Genomic DNA, 13,236 nt, shown 5'->3' on the forward strand with positions numbered 1-13,236 from the left:
TGGCCAGAGGAGAGGGAGGTGTTCCATATAGAGCTGAGGGGGGCAGTGATGAGTGGTGCTAGCGTCGTGAATACTTGGGCCGGAACGGGGTCTAGGGGAGAGCCAGATTTACATTTTTGCATTTTATGTAGGACAGAGTCCCATACGATGGGATTGAACGCCTTGAAAGTGGTTGCACTAGCCTGTAGGGGGGGTTGGACTGATATGACCTCACCATGCCCCCTCGTCGGTGTGAAGGAGGAGAAAATATCAACAATTTTATGATGAAAAAAGTGCGAGAGACCATCACAGAGATCGTGACTCGGTTTGGAGAGACTGGTAAGGGCTGATGGTTTTGTGAAGTCCTTCACAATTTGTAAAAAGGGTTTTGGCCGAATTATCTGCAGAGTTAATTTTATTGGCAAAATATTCTTTCATTGAGGCCAATTTTAATTTATGAAACTTTTTTAACGCAGTTCTATATGTATTTTTTGCGAGAGGATCATAGGTGCGTCGCCAGAGGCGCTCAAGTTTTTTACATTTACTTCTTTCTGTACGTAGGTCAGGGGAGAACCATGGGGCAGAGGGTTTTAATCGGGCAGAAGAGAGGGGCAATAAGGGGGCGATTGCATCTATCGCTGAAGTGAGAGTGGTATTGAATTTTTCCATATCAGCGTCTAGATCCTCTGACGGCTGCCAATCCTTATTCGAAAGTGCTGGTTCAAACGCATCACAAGTGACTTTGTACCATTTTCTTCCCAAATTTGGTATTACCCAATTTGTGGTTGGTAGGGGGGGATAATCAGACTGAAAGGAATGAGCGAATGGTCAGACCACGCCAGGGGACTTGGTGGCCTGGTAGAAAGCGCTGGTAGGTTCGAAAAATTCAGATCTAAGGTGTGGCCTGCCGTGTGGGTAGGCCTTGAACTCTCTGGTCCAGGTTTATGCCAGCTAGCGTTTCTACTAGGGACCTCGCTTTAGGACAAGAAGAGTCAAACACATGTAGGGTGAAATCACCTAAGATGGTAAAATGTGGGTGATTTAGGGATAGGTCGGCAAGGGTGGCCAATAACTCAGTGAGATGAGAAGGCTGTGTGCCAGGGGGGTTGTAGATAAGGGCACCAGCAAGGATCAGGTGAGTAGGATCCGTGATACTAAAGTACATCGCCTCAATAGGGCCAGAGTTGGTTAATTTCCTGGAGGTTATTTTCCATTGGGACCGTGAAATAATGGCGATCCCACCTCCCACTTTTGTCCCTGGCCGCCTAATCCCAACAAAGTGGTAATCTGGGGGGATTGCAAGCGAAATATCTGGGTTAGAGGACTCTTTGACCGAAGTTTCAGTGAGAAACATCAGGTCCCATGAATGGGTAGTAAGTGATTGCCAAATGTCGCCTGCGTGTCACGGGAGAGAGCGACAATTGAGGAGGCACGCCTTAACCTCTCTGGGTGACTCATGGACTGGTGCTTTGTAGCATTTTTTACTCAGGCAGATAATGAGTGTACCTAGAAGGAAACAGCAGTCTTTACACACACGTCCTAAAGTGCATCTCCTTAAGTAGCTGGTGCGCTGACCCCAGACTCCACCCTCCCAGAGTCCACAGATTGTGATTGGCCACCCCACCTACCCTCCACAGCAATCGGGCAAGCCCGTGGTGGACCGGGGTAGGGGGCGGAAGTAGCTGGCGTTACGAGCGAGTACCGGGACAGTCAGTCACAAACACAAGGTAATATTAAAACAAATAATTTGAAATTAACAGGGGAGAGGTTAAAAACACTGCGTAACCTGAAGCAGCTAGCGCATCCAAAGAACTAGCGCGCGTCCACAGCGTTCAGGATGATAGCTTGGCCTTAAGTGGCTGGTGCGCTGACCCCAGACTCCACCCTCCCAGCGTCCACAGATTGTGATTGGCCGCCCCACCTACCCTCCACAGCAATCGGGCAAGCCCGTGGTGGACCGGGGTAGGGGGCGGAAGTAGCTGGCGTTACGAGCGAGTACCGGGACAGTCAGTCACAAACACAAGGTAATATTAAAACAAATAATTTGAAATTAACAGGGGAGAGGTTAAAAACACTGCGTAACCTGAAGCAGCTAGCGCGTCCAAAGAACTAGCACGCGGCACAGCGTTCAGGATGATAGCTTGGCCTTAAGTGGCTGGTGCGCTGACCCCAGATTCCACCCTCCCAGCGTCCACAGATTGTGATTGGCCGCCCCGCCTACCCTACACAGCAATCGAGCCAGCCCTTGGTGGACCAGGGTAGGGGGCGGAAGTAGCTGGCATTAAGAGCGAGTACTGGGACAGTCAGTCACACACACAAGGTAATATTAAAACAAATTCTTTGAAATTAACAGGGGAGAGGTTAAAAACACTGCGTAACCTGAAGCAGCTAGCGCATCCAAAGAACTAGCGCGCGTCCACAGCGTCGTTCAGGATGATAGCTTGGCCTTAAGTGGCTGGTGCGCTGACCCCAGACTCCACCCTCCCAGCGCCACAGATTGTGATTGGCCGCCCCGTCTACCCTACACAGCAATCGAGCAAGCCCGTGGTGGACCGGGGTAGGGGGCGGAAGTAGCTGGCGTTAAGAGCGAGTACTGGGACAGTCAGGCACACACACAAGGTAATATTCAAACAAATTCTTTGAAATTAACAGGGGAGAGGTTAAAAACACAGCGTAACCTGAGGCAGCTAGCGCATCCAAAGAACTAGCCCGCGTCCACAGCGTTCAGGATGATAGCTTGGCCTTAAGTGGCTGGTGCGCTGACCCCAGACTCCACCCTCCCAGCGCCACAGATTGTGATTGGCCGCCCCGTCTACCCTACACAGCAATCGAGCAAGCCCGTGGTGGACCGGGGTAGGGGGCGGAAGTAGCTGGCGTTAAGAGCGAGTACTGGGACAGTCAGGCACACACACAAGGTAATATTAAAACAAATTCTTTGAAATTAACAGGGGAGAGGTTAAAAACACAGCGTAACCTGAAGCAGCTAGCGCGTCCAAAGAACTAGCGCGGGTCCAACCCAAATGTCGCAGTCCTCTACGTGTGGTGCAATCCCCATTGGTAAACAGTTTGTCAGAATTCTGTGTTTCTCATGAGGTGTACTATCAGGGAATACTGCCTCTATTTGAGTAATTTTTTGGGCTAACCAAAATGGAATTTGTTCCCGTTTTGCGGGTAATTTACAGATTACTGAATGTATAGTCTGTGGTGTCATTTTGTTTGTGTTCCCCTGATGAGGGGTGTGCTGTGGAATCCTTATAGTATATATGTAAAAGTCTGCATGACATATTGAACCAATTGTCTATGTATTTTTATTAACTGTTTTAGCTGAGCTAATAGTTCTGGACCTTTCATTCTTTCAATGTCAGGATGTGGTGTATAGCTGGCTAGTACCGGCCATTTTGTGGGTAATGTGATTTTGATGTTGCAGGTCGCCATTAAACCAGAGCTGATGCTCTTGGTAAGTTAGTGGAATTTCAAAATTCTCGAAGGGAACGTATCCGCTGGAGGTTCCTCTACTTTGTAGTAGTGGAACTTGTGTGTAACTGGATTTGCTGCAGGAAACAGAATCCATGAATAGAATACCTCTGTCTGCCGATATTCATGTGCCTCTATAACAAATATTACTTTACCACCTTTCGATGATACTCCATTTTCTATAAGCTTTATAGTGATTGTTTTCCTTATATTTACTGGGATGAGTATAGCATCCAGGTTATTTTGTTGGAGATTTGTGTCCTCTAAAACTGCCTGAGCTGCTGCTGCAGCTCTCTCCCTTTCATCGTCACTCTCCGTCATTTTGTTGACCGGAAGTTTTCAGAGCAAGTTTCAAAGAAACAAAGATTAGGTGTACAATATTTTGGAGCACTGTATCCTTCAACGTTGAACAAACCAAAAACGAATACATAGGATTTTCATCCTACTCAGTTATGGCGGATATTATATCCTTTAACCCAATCCAGACGTCTTTTGGAATATTTTACAGGAAAAAAGGGTCTGTGTGAAAAGCACGACTGAGTTACTCTAGTATCTAGCGTGAAATTATCGCCTTACCAAACGTTGGCCGCAATGTAGTGTAGTTCCTGTATTCCCAATAGGCTCTGCGCATTGGAATAATATATCCTATAGATTTGACGTAGGACTGAGGTCTACTAGGTCTCTATTGAATATACTAGACTTAATTGTGTGTGCCAGCTAGCTCAGAGATCACTAAAAACTTTCTAGAATACACAAGAAGGGATTAGTTTCTGATAACCGCATAAACATGACAACTTTGTTTCCCAAGAATAAGAAATGTATCTCTAGAGTCGCGGAAACAATAGATAGTTATTTCACTCAGTCAATCGTGCATGCTTCGTTTCACCAGAGGTGCAGAGAAATAAAGAGATCAACATTTTCAATAAAAGGATTTATTGAACAGTCTTCTTTCTCATGCAGAGGAAATGAACTGCTAACATCGTAATACTGGTTGCAAAGTACAATGCGTACAGTCCGAAGAGTATTATAAAATAATACTGTAAAAGCATGATATGGTTTCTAAGCCATAAAATACATAGAATACATACATTAATAAATAAAGACTAAAAGTACTCAACTGGTGCTTCTAAAATACCCCTACCCTGGTGTACCTAACCTAGGTCTAGTACAAGGGAAGAAGTAAGTGAGGTATAGCTTAGTTTCAGTATTCTTTTGCCAAGAATCTATCCAAGAATCCTCTAGGGGTCTAATCAGCTCCGTACCTTTGTTTAGAATGAAGGAGGTCTTGTATCTCTCTCTCTCAGGGCTCGATTTCCCAACAACCCGCAAGGGTAGGTTGGAAACACTGGAGCTGAAATTCTCGGCAAGAGGAAAGACAGCGTCTCTCTCAGTGCGTCTGCTGGAGAGTTGGCTTCCTTCGGCACTTGCTGTAGCAGGGCGTCGGGCAAGTAGATAGTCGAACTGCTCCAAACCAACGTGTCTTTGCTTGGGCAAATGTGGGTATATTTATACCTTGAAGGTGCCTAGTTTGACGTAAGGTTGGACATAATAACATCATCAAAGACTCAGTTCTTTGAAAACTCCATGAGTTTTTGGATAAATCAATATTCAAGCAAGGGGAAGTCCCCGACTGCTGAAGGCGGGTTTTTCCAAGTAATTGTTGTGGATTTTCTGAACAAGTGGAAGTAGCCATGCCGTATTTCGACTGCATAGGCTAAGTCTAATTATAGTAATGATTTCTATGCCTATATAAGTATAGGGTGACTTATACCTATATATGGGCATGAATCGGGAAAATTACACTAGGGTCCTCAATTCATATTCAACACCAGGACAAGAAAATATCAGGGTCTCCTGCTTTACCATAAGTGGGTTCTGATCACATGGCATTAAGTGAACCTGCAGCCCTTTACCACCCTGGGTTGTAAGGTTCAGTTTAGGCCAGGATAATGGGAACTATCATGCTTGTATGATTTCTGATTTGTTATAAAGTGATGTGATTATATTTTTTCCGGAACCATGTCTTCTATCTTGTTTTAATGTGGATTTGTTATTGCACTTGCACTTCACTAACATGGCTGGCTGGTGATACTCTGCTGGATATGCGCTTTATACTGTAAGGGGAGGCCTGTGACTGGTTCTCTGTATACTGCCTTGGGGAGTGTCATGGCGTGGATTTTATATTCTTTCTATCTTGTTGATTTAACCAGGCAATTTTGTACATACAATTGATTTATAATGATGTATTTTATGTATGTGCTTTATGGGTCCTTGTAATTGAAATAAAGTGTTTAACTGACTTGATTAGTACTAAATCATCTTGATGGTTTCAGAATTGCTGTTTTGACTTGCCCCCAGTCTATACAGGAAAAGCTACATCAGAGCAAAACTAGCCCCTGAAAGTACTTCCGGTGATATCAAGCCCCAGTACTCACTGCCCCTAGGGAACTCCAGAAAAGTCAACCAGCTGGGAACCAATGCGGTTATCTCGGGAAACTTTTGCATCACTATACATGACTACTCAAGGATGATCGAAACTCTCAAGATCCAACTCTCATGTTCCAGAGTAGTTGAACCAAAACAGACTGCCAAGATTGGTCATGGATAGCACAGCACTAGCGACCAATGCCAGAAGTATGATAACAGGGGAGACTAATTGATTACCTGGGGGTCAATTATCACCAGCTACTGTTAAAGACTTATTCCACGAGCCACTTGTTCTCTCTAAGGTAACAAGGTTTGCACACCACAATTTTGTTATGTGCTCTCTAATATCGTTATTCTGAGCTGGCATTTAAAACTGTTTTATTTTGTCTTTGAACATGTTTTTCAGAATAATCAAGATTATGTGTTGAACATTCTTGTCACCTTACTGCAATCTGTGATGAACATCAAGCCAGTAGCGGCTGCTACAGATCGGGAGTGGTGAGGCGGTAGGAGCAAGGAGTGGAGGGGGCTGGGTGTTGAAGGGTGATAAGGAAATGAAGAAGAAAAAAAAAAGAACTCTTACCTCGGCTGGCAGGCACCTCTCCTCTGTCCTCTTCCTGTCTCCACTGCAGCAGGAAGCAACAGGAAGCACCCGGCTGCCAAGCTCCCTATAAACTAACCACGTTGTGATTGGTCTGAGCGCTGAACCACGCCCCTCAGATGGCGCTTTGCATGTTCCTCACCAAGATCAGTGAAGCAAGCCTGGTGAGGAAGATGCAAAGTGTACAGGACTGTTTCGCTGGCCCAAGCTGGCCGGCCAAGGAGTGCTTTTAAGGAGTGCAAACCACTCCTCTCCCTGTGCTGCCCAGCCGAGCCCCGCCCCACCCCACCCCACCCCACCCCACGAGCCTCTGACTCAATAGGAAAAATACAATGATACCTTCTTATCATTGTATTTTTACTTTTGAGTCAGTGGGGTGATGCTCCTCCACCTTAGCGGAGGAGCCGCCACTGCATGAAGGTAAAATGCCATCCACATAGGATGAGTTGCTTTTAACAGTATCCACAATTTTCCAAGGCATTGGTTCAGTTTTTTGCACTTTTTTTTCTGTTACGTTTTGCACCATTTCAGCCATTGAAGTCATGGTACGCAGGTAACTTCCTGCGTAATTTGTTCACAATCACGATTGGGGCACCTAAACAGTTTGTGGAACGTTCATACCGTTTTATGGCAGCATTATTGGGGCACGCATGCTTTTTTTCTATATACTTTTTACTTTTCTCTTTTAAGAAAGACACATTAAGTGCTCTATGGTCAAGACAGACACAATTCTTTCTTTGTCCTCCATGTTTAATTGAAACTCCAGCTAGACAGGTTGCACATTCAGTTGCATGTTCACCACCTGGTGACATAGTAATTTGTTACATTTTCAAATTGCTACCGGATACTCTCAATTAAACTTTCTTGTAGTCTTCATATATTCTGTTTCAGTTACCCCGATGAGTGTATTTTACCGGTAATGCATTGGGTCCTTAATCAAGCAGGATGTTATTGTTTCTCTTGAATTTGTACGACTTTCTTATATTTCTTCTTTCTTCAGTTACCCATGATGATGGATTTTTACCCGAAATACATTGGGTCCATGATGAAACAGGGTGTTACTGTTTCTCGTGAATTTATACCAGTAACGTCTAAGGATATATATTTACTGCGCTTCAATTTTGAAGACATACATATTCAAGCAATCATTAAAGAAATGGAACTGAAGTATATGGGCGTAATTGTTTTGCTTGTGTAGAAGCAGTTTATTGTGTCATTGTTCTAAAGCTTGCTGGCCTACTATGCAAGTGCACCTTGGGATTGGTTAACCAGTTGGTCACCAGCAATTAGATTTCAACACACAACTACCTGACACTATTGTCAAGAGGGAGGTACTGACCAAATACCACTGTTTAAGTATTCCTGAGCCAGATATAAGTTCCTTCAAGCCTAACAGCAAGGACAAAGCCTTTTCATAATTCCTAGTAAAACTCCACCTACGTTTTATCAATGGTCGTAACCCCTCTATTTGCAGCTGTAGTCTCTCCATGAGGGCGGGAGAGCATCACCCCCGCACTCTGCACGTAAACAGATACAATGACAATTAAATTATTTAATTGCCATTTTATTTTTTACAGATGTGCATGCGACAGTGCCCCACGGGGCATGTCCTCTGCTGCCGATTGACAGCATGCAGGTGAACTGGATCAGTGGCTGACTGAACTCTCTAAAGTGCGTATTTCAGTTTGGCTGGCTGTCTTGCGACGGCCAGCCTGACATGCTCACTTTAAAGCTCTCCAATCTGAGCTGTCTTAGACCGCTGCATGGTGAGCATGCATAGGCCTCACAGGCCTGAAGAAGCATCCAGCAACCTGCTCCATCCAATCCTTGCACTTCTCTCATGCTGGTTGATAGCATGAGTTAAGTTAACAACAACAAGGGACCCCAAACTGGTCAGCCGGGACCTCGGGGAACATACTTTGTACATGCAACAGTGGTCCCATGCATTCAAAAGATAAGAAGAAAATCAATATAGACAGAGTCATTCTATATTATGAGTGACATGTCCAGCCGGACAGTGGTCTTCAAAGTTTACTCGATATACATTTAATTGAAACACAAAAAGTACCTTCCACAATTCAACCAGTGTGGAACACAAGCCTGTGCCCAGCACTAACAGAACGGGTACAGAAGGTGGGTATAGAGAGCAAAGAAGGGCTTTTTAAGGCAAAAAAGACGTTTTCTGTCATCAATACAGTTGTACAGAATTTTCAAACAAAGCACCATTACATTACATAGTAATCACGTTTTTAGTATTAGGTGCTAAATAGGTCGACGGCGTTTCGGACCCCTTAGTAAATCACAGGGACCATCATCAGGACATTTCAATGAAAGCCTTAGTAATAATTAGCCTCTAATTGCCTAGAAGGAGAAAGAAGGAAATATACACATTGAGATACATAAATTGCAGAAGTTTTCAAAAAAAGGGGGTGACTTGTAGTGACAAGTGAGGCACTAGACTCCATTTCTGGTGAGATTCAAAACGAGTGCATTAAAAATGCGAATCTAGGCGCGAGATAGCATGCTAATGTGTAATGCCCAGATACTAGAATACATGCACATTTCGGTAAACATAGTGGGTGAACGAAGGGCATAGTTTGGGGTGATCGGCACGGAGTAATTTGTTGTTGAACGTGACGCATGCACGGTTGTTAGCTTAATGATAGATGACGGTACGGGGTGGTGGGGTATGCACTAAACGTGAAACTAATCGCGTAGGCTGGTCGGCGCTTGGGATAATGCACAAGTGAACCAATGAACTATTGAGGGTAGAACTGGTCCTGCTTACCGGTGTAACCCAATCGGAATCGGCAGTTGAAGGGGGGATGTGACCGCTCTATACGGGGAAAAGAGCGTGTTTAGAGCGTGCATATGGAGAAATTAAACTGAAATATAGAGCGGGGGCATGGGTTCTTACCGCAATCAAGCGTGAAGGTCCGCGGAGCGAATGGTGTCCGTCGGAGCATCGGGAGACCTGAAAGGAGACCCGTAACGTTAGGGACTTGTAGCGGGGAGCCGTTAAGGGAATCGTGACAGTGACAGGGGTTGTAAAACTTACCGGGTGAGTCAGCGTGCGGGTATGCTCCCTGGCGTGCTCACGGAGGAGAGTGATTGCTGGATATACTGAGAGCGGATAGGGCGAAGAACATGTGATGTTCAAGGGCATAGAAATGAAAGAAGGACCAAGTACGGCGGCCATCTTAGGAGAGTGATTATAGTGAAGTGCCCGAGTGACGTGCATGTGACAGATTGACACATAAATCCACATTATACAGCGCAGTATTTACAATAAGCAACAAAGCTGACTCAGGGCCCACATTAGATTAAGGCAGTCCATTCATCCTGCAGGTTCAGTCCCGAATTCAGACTATCAGTCTTTAAAATCCATCTGAGCTCTTCCCTGTTCAATAAGCGATTCAGATCACCACCCCTTGGTGGAACGATGACCTGAGAGATCACTATCCAGCGGATGTCATTTTCCGTGTGGCCCTTTTCCAGAAAATGTTCAACCAACGGAGCATTGGGCGTTTTACAGCGGACACGGCTTCGATGTTGGGATATCCTCAGCTTGATTTTTTGCTTCGTTTGGCCCACATATATCAAGTTGCACGGGCAAAAGATGGCATAAATGATGTTGCAACTATTGCAATTGGTAAACGTTTTCAATACATTTCCCACATTTTTATATACAAATTCCTTACCATCCAGTGAATAATCGCATACAACACAGGTCCCGCATTTAGAGTGGCCACAGAGGGGTGGTAGTTGCCAATGGTCATGGAGTGTGGTGTTTCTCACCGATGGCAATGCAGCCCTTACTAGCTGATCCTTTAGATTTTTATTCTTCTTGAATGCAAAGAGTGGAGTATCCCAGTTTAGTGGGGCTGAGTTCAGTATGTGCCAGTTCTTTTTTATACACTGCTTGACACGATTTGAAATAGGTGAGTAGGTAGTTACACATACCAATTTGTCAGATGGTTCTTTGGGTTTTGGCTCGAGGAGTGTTTCACGGGGACAGTACCAGGCTCTTTTCATAGAGTTTTTGATCAGACGCCTGGGATATCCTCTCGTTCTAAGTTTCTCAAAAAGAGTGTTAGCCTCACTGAAGTAGTCCTCCTTTTTAAAGCAATTTCTCCTGAGTCTGAGGAATTGTGAATATGGTAAGCTGCCCCTCAGGGCCCTGGGGTGACAGCTGTCATAACTCAGCAGGGTATTTCTTTCCGTGGGTTTACGGAATAGGGAGGTGTATAAAGTGCCATCTTGGTGTTGCACATTTAGGTCTAGAAAAGCGATATTGTGCTTATTGTGGGACAGGGTATATGTAAGGCCGTTACAAATATTATTGAGCCAATGCAGTAGTCCATGGAGCTCATCTATCGAACCACCCCAGATAAGAAAAATATCGTCTATATATCGCTTCCAGATATGCAACCCTTGATGGAATGGGTTGCTGGGGGACAAGATGGTATTAGTCTCTAGCCAGTCCATATAGAGGATCGCCAGGGTTGGGGCAAAAATAGCGCCCATAGATGTGCCTCGCACCTGTTGGTAGTATTGTGAGTCATACAAGAAGAAATTCTGGGTGAGGCAGATCTCTAAGTGTTGTATAATGAACAGAGTGGGGACCCTGTGAGGGCTAGGCCGGGTGTTGAGTATGCTTTCCATAACTAACAAGGAGTCTCTCTGGGGTATGTTAGTATAGAGAGACTCCACGTCAAGTGTGCATAGAGTCTCATTGTCAGGATTGTATGGGTGGTTTTCGATAAGGTTAATCATATGCATGCTGTCTCTGATGTAGCACTGAGTTACTGGCACAAAGTCCTTCAGAAAGTAATTGACATAGTGACCCAATGGTTCCAAAACCGACCCACAACCGGACACAATCGGTCTACCTGGTGGGCTTTCAAGTCTTTTGTGGATTTTGGGCAAAGTATAGATGACCGGGGTTCTAGGGTTGGTGATATTGAGGAAGTTATATTCGTGTTTGCTAATGATGCCATTAGACAAGGCCTCGGTTGTGAGGAGTTTAATCAGATTTTTAATCTCTTTAGTTGGGTTACACGGCAATTTGCAATAATGATCCGTGTTAGAGACTTGACGTTGCAACTCCTGTTTATATTTACAGATGTCCTGTAGTACAATGCCGCCGCCCTTATCGGCTGGCTTGATAATTAGCTCATTATTGTTTTTGAGGGTGGTAATGGCCGTTTTCTCTTCTAGAGAAATATTGAATGGTATGAAGAGATGTGTCTTTTCAAGGGCAGTGATTTCTTTAAGAATAACCTTTTCAAAGGTAACAATCTCCCTCGGTATTATGTTGGCGGTGGGGGCAAAGGTGGAGGGTGGTCTGAAGGGTGTTACTGTAGTTTTGGGCTCCGAAGGATTAAGTTCGAAGTAGGAACATAATCTTAGTTTGCGAAAAAAGGCCATTAGCTCGGACTGAAGGTCCAGGAAATTAGGGTAGGTAGCCGGGACAAAGGATAATCCTCTTCGTAGAAGGGATGTCTCCTGAGATGAGAGAGTGTGCCCTGAGATATTGAAGATAGGGATGAGGTCAGAGGCAGAGTTGCTGGGTACCATTGATAGAATTTGTGTCTGGTCTGACGTCTCCCAGAGGGTTGTGCCATCTCTATTGTTGTTTTACCTTTCCTCTCTTTTGGGGTTCGGAGTTGCCTCTGGCTAAAAAATGAGTTTGATTACGTGCCTGCCCACTACCACCCTCCCCAGGATCAGAGCTATCGGATGATTCGGTTGAGGAATCAGTGAAGCCCACCACTGTGTTTCTTCTATTGAAACGGCCCCAAGGTCTGGGGGTTTGTTGGTGAGGGTTAAAATTGCGGTTTGCGTAGAAATCTTTCTGTAGATAGGGGTATGCGCGTTCAAGCGAGAAGAATTTAATATCCTTCTTCACTTTATTGGATTTTTTATTCTGCTCAATACGGTGGAATTCCACCACAGTTTTATCAATCTTTTCTAATAAGGACTTTGCGTCAGTAATCGTTTTGTCATCAGCGATCTGTTTTTCAAGATCTTTGATAATATCATCCAACTTTTTGAGTTCCTCAACAGCAGTTTCTATACCAAGCACTAGCCAGTGCCTGGAACAAGTAGTGCCAATACTGCTGAAGCCAGTTATATATTTGGGATTGTCTGTGAACACCCCAGGGATATTTCTCACTTGTAGGCCTAGGGGAATGGTGTTCAATTTCAAATATTGGGTCAACATAAGTGTCATAAGTTCTAATATTGCATGCTTTTTCTTTTGTTTTTCTAAATCCTCTGAGAGACTGCTCTTGCCAGCTACAGAAGGTTCATCTTGAGCATCAAATAAAGAGGGGCCTGCACATATTTTGTTGATATATTCAATGGAGTATAGAGGGGCTGAGTCAGACATTACAAGAAGACAGACAGTGACGGAAACCAAAGTGTACACAGCTGCCAGTACCGGGTGATGGGGCAAGATACCACTTAGGAGAAGTGGAAGAAAGGCAAGGCCCTTGCAATCAACCGATTGCGCAAAGTTAAGTTAACAACAACAAGGGACCCCAAATTGGTCAGCCGGAACCTCGGGGAACATACTTTGTACATGCAACAGTGGTCCCAAGCATTCAAAAGATAAGAAGAAAATCAATATAGACAGAGTCAATCTATATTATGAGTGACATGTCCAGCCGGACAGTGGTCTTCAAAGTTTACTCGATATACATTTAATTGAAACACAAAAAGTACCTTCCACAATTCAAACAGTGTGGAAC

General features: G+C 44.6%; 1 pseudogene; it reads right to left on the bottom strand.

Annotated features, from left to right (window-relative positions):
• LOC144769319 (sulfhydryl oxidase 2-like) overlaps positions 1-12,875 on the bottom strand; it is a 61,696-nt pseudogene extending 48,821 nt beyond the window's left edge.
• Between the last annotated feature and the right edge of the window lie 361 nt (positions 12,876-13,236).

Source organism: Lissotriton helveticus, chromosome 7 (genome assembly GCF_964261635.1).
Source record: "Lissotriton helveticus chromosome 7, aLisHel1.1, whole genome shotgun sequence".
NCBI lineage: Eukaryota > Metazoa > Chordata > Amphibia > Caudata > Salamandridae > Lissotriton > Lissotriton helveticus.